Below are 11,892 nucleotides of genomic sequence, written 5' to 3'. Positions count from 1 at the left end.
TGATTGGACCTCACCTTGGCCAACAGTTTTCTAAAAAAGATTTTGGAAGGAGTCAGAAACTTCTCCCACTTTAGGCATTCCCCGCCGGCCGCAACCCGAGCCCCGGCGCGGCCCTCTTCATCCCCTTCCGTCTCCCATAGCCGCCTCCCTCAGGCCCGCCTCAGGGCCGGGTCTCACTATGACAGCAGCGCAACACAGCACGCTCGACTTCCTGCTGGGCGCCCTAGCCGGCTGCGAGACCATTCTAAAAGGCCTGCGGTCCATTTTCCAGGAGCAGGGGATGACCGAGTCGCTGCACACCTGGCAGGACCATGGCTATTTAGTGACCTACATCAACAAAAACGGCAGCTTTGTCAACTTGTGGATTGACTCACGTGGTTTGATGTCGCTGGACCTTCAGAGTTACAGCGGCGATGCGCAAGCCAAAGAAGTTGACGGTCTTTTGAACAAAGTAGAAGAAAGAATGAAATAATTGAATCAGGACAGCCTCTGTCAGGTGAAACGATTACCACCCATAGTTCGGGGAGGGGCCATCGACAGATACTGGCCTACTGTACTGATGGCTGCCTGGTTGAGTATGACACAGATGAAGTGGCGTATGATGAAGATTCACCTTATCAGAATATTAAAATTCTACATTCAAAACAATATGGAAATATTCTCATCCTGAGTGGGGATGTAAGTCTGGCAGAGAGCGATTGGGCCTATACCCAGGCCATCATAGGCAGTGATAAAGAGGCTTACGCTGGCAAAGACGTGCTGATTCTGGGTGGTGGAGATGGGGGCATATTACATGAAGTAGTCAAACTGAAACCAAAGATGGCCACTATGGTAGAGATTGACCAAATGGTGATTGACGGATGTACGAAATACATGTGAAAAACGTGTGGCGATATCTTGGATGATCTTACAGGAGACTCCTATCGGGTTCTCAGAGAATACTGTGTTCCAGCACTGAAGAGGTACACCAAAGAAGGCAGAGAGTTTGATTATGTGATTAATGATTTGACGGCTGTTCCAATCCCCATATCTCCGGAAGAAGATTCCACGTAGGAGTTTCTGACTGATTCTTGACCTATCAATGAGAGTACTGAAGCAGGATGGGAAGTGTTTTACACAAGGGAACTGCGTCAATTTGACAGAAGCCCTTTCACTCTATGAAGAACAACTCCAGTGCCTATATTGTCCTGTGGAATTCTCAAAGGAGGTCGTCTGTGTCCCTTTGTACTTCGAGTTGTGGGTATTTTACACAGTTTGAAAGAAAGCCCAGCCTCGAAGATCAACATGCACTCATCCTGTGTGCTGCAGATAGCCTTCCTGACCTTCATGTGACTTTGAAACGTGTCAGGCAATTGATAGTGAATTCCTTCAAGTCTTTTTTTGTAATTATTATTTTTAATTTTAAAAAGCACAATGGAAAATGTATATTTGGATGAGCTAAGGTCCTGTTTTTTGAAAGTCAGCTGAAGGATAACGAGAGCACAGAGAAGGCTGCTAAATGCACTGAATCCCTAGAATGTGATTTTATTACTTTTTTCTTTGTGGGCTTTTCTTGTTTTTGTTTTGTTAGACTTTGAATTTGATTGTTTGGAGGCATAGACATCATTGCTTTGTCCAAGACATTGCCACATGTTTTTCGCATGGACATCTTAGAGAGAAGTTCTTGATGGTGTTTCTTTCCCCCAAAATTGAGTTAGATATTAAAATTTGGTGCTTATAAGAGTTAAAAAAGAATAATTAGCAAGACTTTGATTAAAATTGCAAAGGAGAAAAAAAAGAAAGAAACTTCTCTACTTCAAAGCGGCTGCCGAGAAAAAAAATCATGACGTCTAGCTCAAAACAGCTGGGGTTTCACATCTGAGAAGGCATTCAGGCCCATATCACCCATGTGATAATACAGACAGAATAACCCTTTCCTAATCTAAGTAACTGGGGGACTTTATAGTTTATTTTTTTAAACTTTTAATTGTGGTAAAATGCACATAAACAATTTATCACCTGAACCATTCCTAAGTATATAATTCAGTAGTGTTAAGTATTCACATTGTGTGAGACCCATCTCCAGAACTTTTTCATATCCATTAAAAAACAATTCCCCGTTTTCCCCTACCCCAGCTCCTGGCAACCATTTTACCTTCTCTTTCTATGAATTTGACTACTCTAGATACTTTATGTAATATAGTTTGTTTTACTGTGATTTTCTTCTGTTTATATCATTACATACATAAACTCGTACATCATTCAGAAATGCAAACACATTGAGCTATTTGCATATCCAGGGGCTGTCCCAGTAACCATGCTACATGCTGATTGAGCTGGAGAAGTTCCTTTGTTACTTGTTATTGTGAACCATGCCTGGGTCCCTTTTCTTAGCAAGGCTCAAATAGCCTCCTGAAGTCTTCACTACCTTCCTAAAACAGAAGAAAGTCGTCATTCTGCTAAGGAGCCACACTGTTAGCTTTGATGCAACTAGCAAGACTATATTTGTCTCAGTCAAACAGACATTTGTTCAGCCTGGGCTCAGTGGTCCAGCAGCCCTCCCTCCACACAGGGCAATTGGCTAGGCCGAGTCTCAGAAGGAAAAGGGATTGGAATTGCTGTAGCTTCATCTTCTGTCCACCTGAGCTCCACATTCTTAGGTTTCCCAGATGCCCTGATATGGACTCTAAATATATCACAGCCCAGCTCTGTGCAGGCCAGCCCAGTGACTCTGGGGCTGTTTCTGCTTACCTTGGGTCATTCCAGGGCTCAGTGTGCTTCTAAACTCTGAGACTATACAATGAGAAATACGAAAGAGCTGAAAAACGTAGTATTCCAGACCATCTAGCTTCTCATATAGTCTCTGTGGTTGCAGATTTTTCTTGAAATTTCTGGGTACCTCTCAATTAGGATCAGATGCAGAGACTCAGATAACTGAAAAATCAACTAGAAAATAGAAAATAATAGAAACTAGAAAATAATAGAAAATAAAATACCATTCACATTAGCAACAAACTGAACTCTAAGAATTAATCTAACAAGGAATGTGTGAAACCTTTATGAGGAAAAATATTGCTACGATTTCATAACATACAAACAATCTAATAAATAAGGAGATATATAGTATGTAGGTGAGACAACTATGCAGCAGTTAGAACCACAAACTCGATGTACTAAAGCAATATGGACAGACCTGTAAAAACAACATTGCTTGAAAAAATAGAAAGGTTAAGATTTATAATATACTACTGTTAATTAAAACTGCAAGCAGAACAACTCTATATGGTACAAGACCAGTTCTACGTGGTATAGCATTAATGTCTATTTGGGTAAAGAGATTGGAGAGGCAGAATATAGGGTGAAAAAAAACCCCAAGACTTTTGTTTCTAGCCACCCATAGAGTAACTGGGACTGGGCTTGCCCTCCTGCTGCAAACAACTGGACAAAATACATGAAATGACTGTTTTCAGACATTGGATAACAAGCAGCACTGGCCTGTGATTTCTTGAGAGAAAGGAAAAAACAAAATGAGATAATCCCTACAATTGCCCTAAATTTCCGCCTGGAGACACTTTCTGAAATAAAGGAAAGGGGAACCCAAGCTGAGAATGACAATATTGTGTGGTTGAGGAGACACAGACTGAGAGGTTCAGGAAGTATGAAGCAGCTAAAAATTTGTGAAGCAGCAAACTGGAGAGGAGGGGGATGGGATGGGGAGAAAGGAAATTCATATCTTTAAATATTGATATTAGAAAGAACCAAAGTACAATATTGGCAGACTGGGCTTCTACATTAGGAAGCTAGAAGAAGAAGAGCAAATTTTAGTAAAAATTAATAAGTAGAAGGAAAGAATAAAGAGTGGAAATCAACCCATGGAAAATAGGCAAATAATAGATAAAGCCAATAAAACCAAAAGCTGTTTGATGGAATTATTGACAACAAGGTTAAACTTCTGGTTAGACTAATCAAGGGAAAAAAAAAAGAGAAGAAGAAAAGACAGAAAGGACTTTGAATGAATGAAAGTGGGGCATTACTACATATTATAAAACATTAAATGGACAATAAGGAAATATTATAAAGGATTTTGTCAATCAATTTAACAATTTAGACAAAATGGATAACTTCTATGAAGATATAAATTTCCAGAAATGAAAAAAAGTGGGAAATATGCAATGCTTTATATTTATTTAAAAATCGAATTTTTAATTGAAAAACTTCCCACGATATAAAACCTCCAAGCCCTGATGGCTTTTCTGGTTAATCTGTCAAAAATATAATGAAGGTAATACCAACCCTAACACTAACTCTTTCAGAAAACAAGCAGACTGAATATAATCCCAACATTTTATGAGGTCAGCATTACATTGATACTAAAATCAGACAAATTGTTATAAAAAGGAAAACTAAATATAAATATCTGTCACGAACACAGATGCAATATCCTTAAATATTTAGAAAATAATGTTCAGCAATATGTAGGAAATAATAAATCATGACCAAATGAAGTTTGTCAAAGAGATGCAACGATAATTTCATGTTTGGAAATATCAATTCGCCATATTAACAAATAAAAGAGAAAAGCCATGCGATCTCTGTCTACATTTGATAGATAGGGAGAGAAAGAAAAAGGGGAGAACCTCTGCCTTCTTCATGGGAGACCCTTGCACCCTCCCCTGTGACACCGCAACTTGTTAAAACTCAATCACAAGTCAGGGATTCTTGATAAGAACTCACACTTGAAAAAAAAGAATATAAAAACTTTTTATTGTGAAACATCACACATACACAGAAAAGTGCTTTCCTCCAAAATGTCTAGCTCATGTTGATTTACCACATAGGATACATTTAACCGTCATACAAGCCAAGAAATAAACCTTTGACCACATTCCAGAAGAGAAGCTCCTCTCACGCTCCTCCCCAAACACGTCTTCTCCTGTCTGCTCAAAGGTCCTCACTATTCCAACTTCTAACACCATATATTTTAACTATTTTTTCACTTTCTATAATGGAATCAACAGTATGCATGCTTTTGTGTTTGCCTTCTTTCCTTCAACATTATGTTTATGAAATTCAAATGTTTTAATACTTTTCATTAGTGTGTAGTGTTCCCTTTCTGACTAAACCACAATTCATTTATGCATTCTACTACTGATAAACACTGGATTGTTTCAGTAAGTACTATTATAAGTAATGCTGCGTGAACACTTTTGTAGATGTTTTGTGGTGCATAAATGCGGATATTTTGGATATACTTAGGAACCAAACTTTTAGTGGATGATACCAAGCTGTTTTCCAAAGTGGTGGAGCTGAGGAACTCTGTGACTGGGGTTCTTGTTGCTCCACATTTTAGCCGACAATGGGCATTGTCAGTCTTTTTAATTATAGCCATCTGGCGGGCATGTAGTGAAATCTCATTATGGTTTTTATGGAAAATATGCATTTTCCTAATACTAGTGTGGTTAACCAACTCTTTTTTGCATGTTTATTGGTCATTTGGATAGCCTCTTTTGTGAAGTATCTGCTCCAAGTCTTTTACTATTTTTGGATTGTTTGTATTTATCAGTTTGTTGGAGTTCTTTATATATTATTGATATAGGCCATTTCAGAATTGTCCGTGCTGCGAATTTATAGTCCTGCTATGGCTGCCCTTTTAAAAGTCTCTTAATAGTGTCTTTTTGATAACTAAAAGGACACTTAATAGTGTCTTTTAAAAATTTAATTGTGGTCCAATGTATCAGTCTTTTCCTTAATAGTACTTTCTAAATGCTGCTTAATCATTTTTTCCTAAGATATATTTTCCTAATTTGATGTTATGAAGATATTTTCTTCTATTACCTTCTAGAGCAGTGCTATTCAATAAAAAATATAAAGCAAGCCACATATGTAATTTAAAACTTTTTAGTATCTAATTATAAGAGCATAAAGAAACAGATTAAAATGAATATTTAAAATGTTTTAATTTACCCAATATACCCGAATTGTTATCTGTTAGCATTCCATTGTAAAAATTACTGAAATATTTTATTGTTTTTTTCATACTAAGTGTTTAAAATCCAGTGTGACTTTTATTCTTAATAGGACATTTCAAATACTCAATAGCCATGCATGACCAGAACAATTCTAGAAGATATATTGTTTTTAACCTTTTATATTAGATCTTTTACCTGAAATTGATTTTTGAGTTAAGTGTGAAGGTGTCTAGCTGAAATTTTGTTAACATAGTATTCCATAGACCTAGAATCAATGCATTGAAAAGATAGTCCTATCTCCACTGTTTTACTATGCCACTCTTGTCTTAAATGTCCATATATTTGTGAGTCTGTTTCTGGACTCTCTTCCATGCCAGTTGTTGATTTGTGCTTGTACCAGTTCTACACTATCTTAATTATTCTAATTTTTGTAATAAATTCTGCTTTTGTGAGTTGTTTCTACCAGTTCTTAAGAGATTCCTGGCTATTGTTGGCCCTTTTCCTTTATTATGATTAGCTTGTCCAGGTCCCTAAAAATATATGTTAAAATTGTTCTTTTGATTGATATAGGTTTGAAGAGAGCACTTTCATATGTCCTAGATATAGACATATCCTTGACTGCTAGACTCTACTACCAGTGACATTCTGGGGTGTGGGCAGCAGACTGAGAGAGGCACTCAACCTTCAGAATTTGGATGAGACACAATGGAGGCCCACTCTCTCTTCCCATAGGAGGCATTTCTCAAGGGCAGAAAGGCCCTGGTAAGCTTCTAGAATCCCAGGATACAAAGAAATGGAGTCTTGGAGGAATGAGACTAAAAAATCTTGAGTCCCCATCTGTTTATAATAGGGGCTTTGTGCTCTATGTGTGAGTTCTCAGAGTTCACCCATTCTTGCATGCGCTTTAACCCAGAGTAGGTCAATTAGACTTAGCCTCTTGGAGATCAGATTAGATGCTTTCCACTCTTCACTCTTCTCTATCTTCTCTGTGATTGGTCTGGCTGTTTGCCCTGTGGTCACAGGCCAAGTTTAATGGAGAAGCCAATTACAAAGGTAGAAGCCTCTGTAGGCTGGCTGATCAGGCAGGAGAGGAAAAGATCAGATTCTCGAGACAAAGGAACGCATTATAGGTGTCTCTGGCTCCTGCTGAGGACTGATAAGATGTGGATGAAGACAAAATACAGAGAGTTGCAGGATAACCAGAATCTGGTCATGGCTGAAAACACCATCATGGAAAGGGGGTCCGGTAATTAACAGAGCTTACTCTCCTAGCTGAATGAATGTTCGTTGTTCCATTATCACCAATTTCCTCTGTTCACCAGGTCAGGCTACTGGCAATCCATAGTCCTGGAAATTCTGAGCTGCACCAGAACCGTCCCAGTAGTAGGGAGACCATCTCTCCAGGATGATATTTGTGAATCATCAGGTCTGGTTGGGATGGTGGAGTGTTGACAAGGATCAGGGTCCAAAGGATTAGAAAGGGGATTTAGGAGGAGGTTTAGGGATGTAGACAGAGGGGTAACAGGAAAGGGGACGAGATGAACAAGGCTACTAGGAGGAAAAGAGGAAGAGCTGGTCAGGGAAATCTTTAAGGTAGAGTAGCGGGAATGGTTGCTACTAGTCAGAGAAGGGAAACTGATAAGGCAGAAAGCTGAAAGAGGTGAGTGGTGCTGGGGAGTAAGCTGAGGGACAGAAGAGTGAGAAAGTAGGGAAGGAAGGTGGGGAAGGGTTGAATAACGAGGGCGTGAAGGAAGAGGAGGCAAAGGCTGGGGTGAGGTGGGGAAATTTGAGGTTGCTTTCTTTTCATTTTTCCAAATGGCATATGACTAGTTATTCATCCTCTCAAAATAAGCAACTGGACATAAGTTCCGACACAGCCACCAGCTATCACGCCCGCCACCCCTTGCATCATCCCATATGAAACATACATAGTCCTCCCTTCAGGGAAAGTCAGTGGGCCCCACTCACCAAGGAAATGGTCCCAGTTTCTGGATTGAGGAGTGATCATGGGAAATAGCAAAGAGCAGAAATGGGGCGGTAATATCAGTCTCTATTCCTTTTTGATAACATGTAGTTATGTTCCTCAGTTGACAAAGATTGATCAAAGGACTAGGATAGAGTTACAGGGTTGGGACCTAGGGGAATGGATCTGAGGCAGGAATGGGCAAAGTGGGAGAAGTCAGTTCCCCTATCCATTTAATTTACTATTTTTTCAAAGGCCTTTCACATCATTTACATCACTTCATGAATGTGAGGCAATCAGAGAAGACATATGATGTCCATTTTATGTTGATACTGAAGCCAGAGAAGGAAGTATATAGGAAAGCAGTGGATGACGCAAAATAGATAGGACTAGAATGTGAGCCAAAAATCCAAAAATCCAAAATTTGGAGAGCAAAATTCAACAATATAGCTTTTGTGTTAATCCCTGTGGTTCCTTGATTTGTTGCCCGACCCTTAACTGGAACCAAAAACATAGGGCCAGAGCCAATGGAATGCCTGCCCACTATTGGAGGCCTAGTGGCCAGTTTGGGACTTTCTTGCTTAGTACTTGTGATACCTAACTTTATGGTAGATGATTTAGGAGGCTGCTGTCCCCTCCCTTCTATGTTGTCTGATGTAGCAACTCTCTCTGCTTGTCATTCCTGGTATATGTGACCACCACCCAAATCGTAAGCCCCTTCGGTCCCCTATCCTCTCCTATACTTTTAACACCATAATGTTCTGATAACTCTCCCTTGACACAATACCCCTTCCTTTCATACTTCACTAAAGTTTCAGTTGCTATCCTTGGAAAAAGTCTCTATTTCTTTAGGCCATTTCTTTGTTGACTGTTCCTTGCATCTCCTGGCTTTATCTGTAACTTGGATTTCCCTTGAGGACATTGCTTCCCTTGCGTGTCCCTCAGTAGAGACTTCTTTTTGTCTCAAGCTCTAAAGTACTTCATGGTGGGATGTGGTGTGTTCTCCTTGTTCCTTCTGACTTCTTTCAAACCATTATCCCTCTCTTTCTTCTAGCAAACCTCCTGCTTCATAGAAGCTTTGTTACTCACCACCACATTCCTGGCACTGTCACCTCGAGAGCTCCTGGATACTCTCTTTTTTTATAAAAACTTTGTTTTTTTGCTCAAAGCCTTAGTATTGTGTCCATCATCCTGAGTGATTTCTGTGTCCATGTAGATGACCTCATTTAATGCTCTAGCCTCTCCTTTCCTTGATTTATTACTAAAGCCCACCACTCACATACTCCTTTAGCTGCTTATAGCACACCTATTTTTTTCATTACCCCCAAATTATCCCACTTCTGAGATTGCTTACTCAGACACCGTATTCTCTGACCAGTACTTTTTTTTTTTTTAACAGTGTAATCACTCGATTGCTTTCATTTCCCTGGAAACTCCAACCCACTGACTCTTACTTTCTTCTTGTTTATCAACTCTGATTCCCCTGTTTCTATTTCTCTTTCTACCCACTTTAGAGTCTATGATTTATAATTTCAGTGACTTTCTTACCAGGATTCTAAACTGTGTTGTCATAACTTCTTTTTATTGTACTTTCCTGGGGTTAAAAACCCTAACCTGAGTGATTTTATGTGACTCCTCTGTGTTTTCAGATGAATGCTGCTGAGATAATTTTATACTACCTGGAAGACTGATACTAAACTAATGGTCTAACTTTAACTTTATTCTAAATAATACCCACAATACTCAATACCCAGGAGAATGTTCATGGCCATATTGTTTATTAGAGTAAAAAATCGGAAAACAACCTAAATGCTTATGAATAAAAACTTGGGTAAATCATAGTGTAGTCCCACCATGAAATATGAATAGGAAATTTCTATATGTAAAAAATAAAGACAGAGAAGTACTTGAAGTGACACTATGGCAGTCTAGGATGGATTGTGTTTGGGGGGATATTGAATTTGATAATTGATAGAATCTTTGATTTTCCTGCCTAACAGATGAATCTAAGAAAAAAAACTGTCTTTCGTCACAGGAAATGACAAGATTTCTGAGTATGATTCTGACAGGGAAATTACAAAAAAAGGTACACTACAGGCCAATATTAATCATGAACACAGGTTCAGAAATCCTAAACAAGATATTAGCTTACTTAAGCCTGCAGTACATACAGAGGCTAATACATCAGGACCATGATGGGTTATTTGAAGACCTTAAGATTGACCTCACATTTGAGAATCCATTAATGTAATTTACATTATTAACATAATACAGGGGGAAAGTTGTATTACCATCTCAATAGTTGCAGAAAAAGCATTTGATGAAGTTCAGTTATTTGTCTATGCTTGATAAACTCTTTTGAAAATTAAGAATAGTAAAGAACTTCCTTAATCTGCTAAAAAAAATTTCTACACAAAACCAATGGCAAGCCATAGTAACATGTTGATATCTTTCCCTTTAAGATTAGGAATGAGACAAAAAAGTCTACTATCAGCACTTCTATTTATAGTGTACTATAAATAGGTACTAGTAGTTGAATGAGGCAAGAGAAAAATAAAAGGTACAAATACTTTTAGAAAAAGAAGAAAAAACAAGAACATGGCTGTATATATAGAAAATCCAAAAGAATTTAGAGATTAACTATTAGAAAAAAATGAATTTATTACTGTCATCAGATCAAGCTCAAAATACAAAATTAATTGTATTTCTTCTTGCCAGCAATAATTAGAAAATAAAAATTTTGAAGAAATCATAAAATTCACAATAGTATCAAACTTATCAAGTACTTAAGAATGAATCAAATGTGCAAGATCTTATACAAAAATTTGTTAATTATTATTGAGAGAAACTAAAGATCTAAATAAATGGAGTGATATAACATGTTCATTGATTGGAAGGCTCAATATTGTCAATATGACAATTCCTAATTTTCTCTAATTTGATAAACAGTGCAATAGCAAACAAAATACTAGCAAGTCTGATTTCTTTTAAAAAAATATTGGAAGATGGATGAAGATGACAACCTGATTTTAGAATTTATATAGAAATGCCAAGAATTAAGACGATCCAAGACAATTTTGAAGAATAATACAGTTGGAGTACCTACTTTAGTGGACATCAAACCTTTATTATAAAGCTACAGTAATTAAGACAGCATAGTACAGTAATTAAGACAGCAAGGATAGATAAAAATAGACCAATGAAAAAGAATAGAGTCCAGAAACAGACCTATGTACATACGGACACTTGATTTATGATGAGGAGGCCACTGCAGAGCAGTGGGGAAATGATAATTTGTTCAATAAATTGTGCTGAACAATTGGATATCCATAAAGAAAAAAATGAAATGAGATCCCTACCTCACACCAGACATAAAAATGAATTCTAGGTTGATTACTAATCTAAATGTGAAAGAGAAAACAAAACACAATAAAAATCCAAGAAATAATAAAGTACTTTTATTATAACCAATAACCATGTCCCAAAGAAGAAATCAACATGGAAAATTAGAAAATATTTTGAACTGAATGAAGAATCCACATACAAGAGAAATAGCATAAAATCCATATACTAGAAAAGAAGAAAGGCCTGACATCAATGACCTCAGTTTCTGCCTTAAGAAAATAGAAAAGGAAAAGCAGATTAAACTCAAAAGAAAAATCTCTTTTGCTTCAAAGAAATGAGATAATGAAGTGGAAATCAATGAAGCAGAAAACAGTAAAATAGAAAATTCATTAATGATTCTTGAGTAATCAATGCTCACTCAAGAAGAATTATAGTCAAAGGCCTTTATTTTTGAATAAATTAAATTTTTAGTTAGAAACATTCTCACAAAGTTCCAGCTTAGACAGCAGCTGTTGTGAACTCTACCAAACATTTAAGGAGGAAATAATACAAATTCTACACAAATTCTTCTAAAATAATAAAGAGAAAGGAATACTTCCCAACTTGATCTATGAGGCAATCATTACTCCAATATCA

The 11,892-nt window shown here is 37.5% G+C and overlaps 1 pseudogene; it reads left to right on the top strand.

The window, feature by feature from the left end:
• Window positions 1-178: 178 nt before the first annotated feature.
• On the top strand, window positions 179-1,312 carry LOC102889481 (annotated as a pseudogene).
• The last annotated feature ends 10,580 nt before the right edge of the window (window positions 1,313-11,892 follow it).

Source organism: Pteropus alecto, unplaced genomic scaffold (assembly GCF_000325575.1).
Source record: "Pteropus alecto unplaced genomic scaffold, ASM32557v1 scaffold484, whole genome shotgun sequence".
Classification (NCBI taxonomy): domain Eukaryota; kingdom Metazoa; phylum Chordata; class Mammalia; order Chiroptera; family Pteropodidae; genus Pteropus; species Pteropus alecto.
The sequence above is the reverse complement of the archived record's forward strand: the minus strand, read 5'-3'. Positions and strand labels throughout refer to the sequence as shown.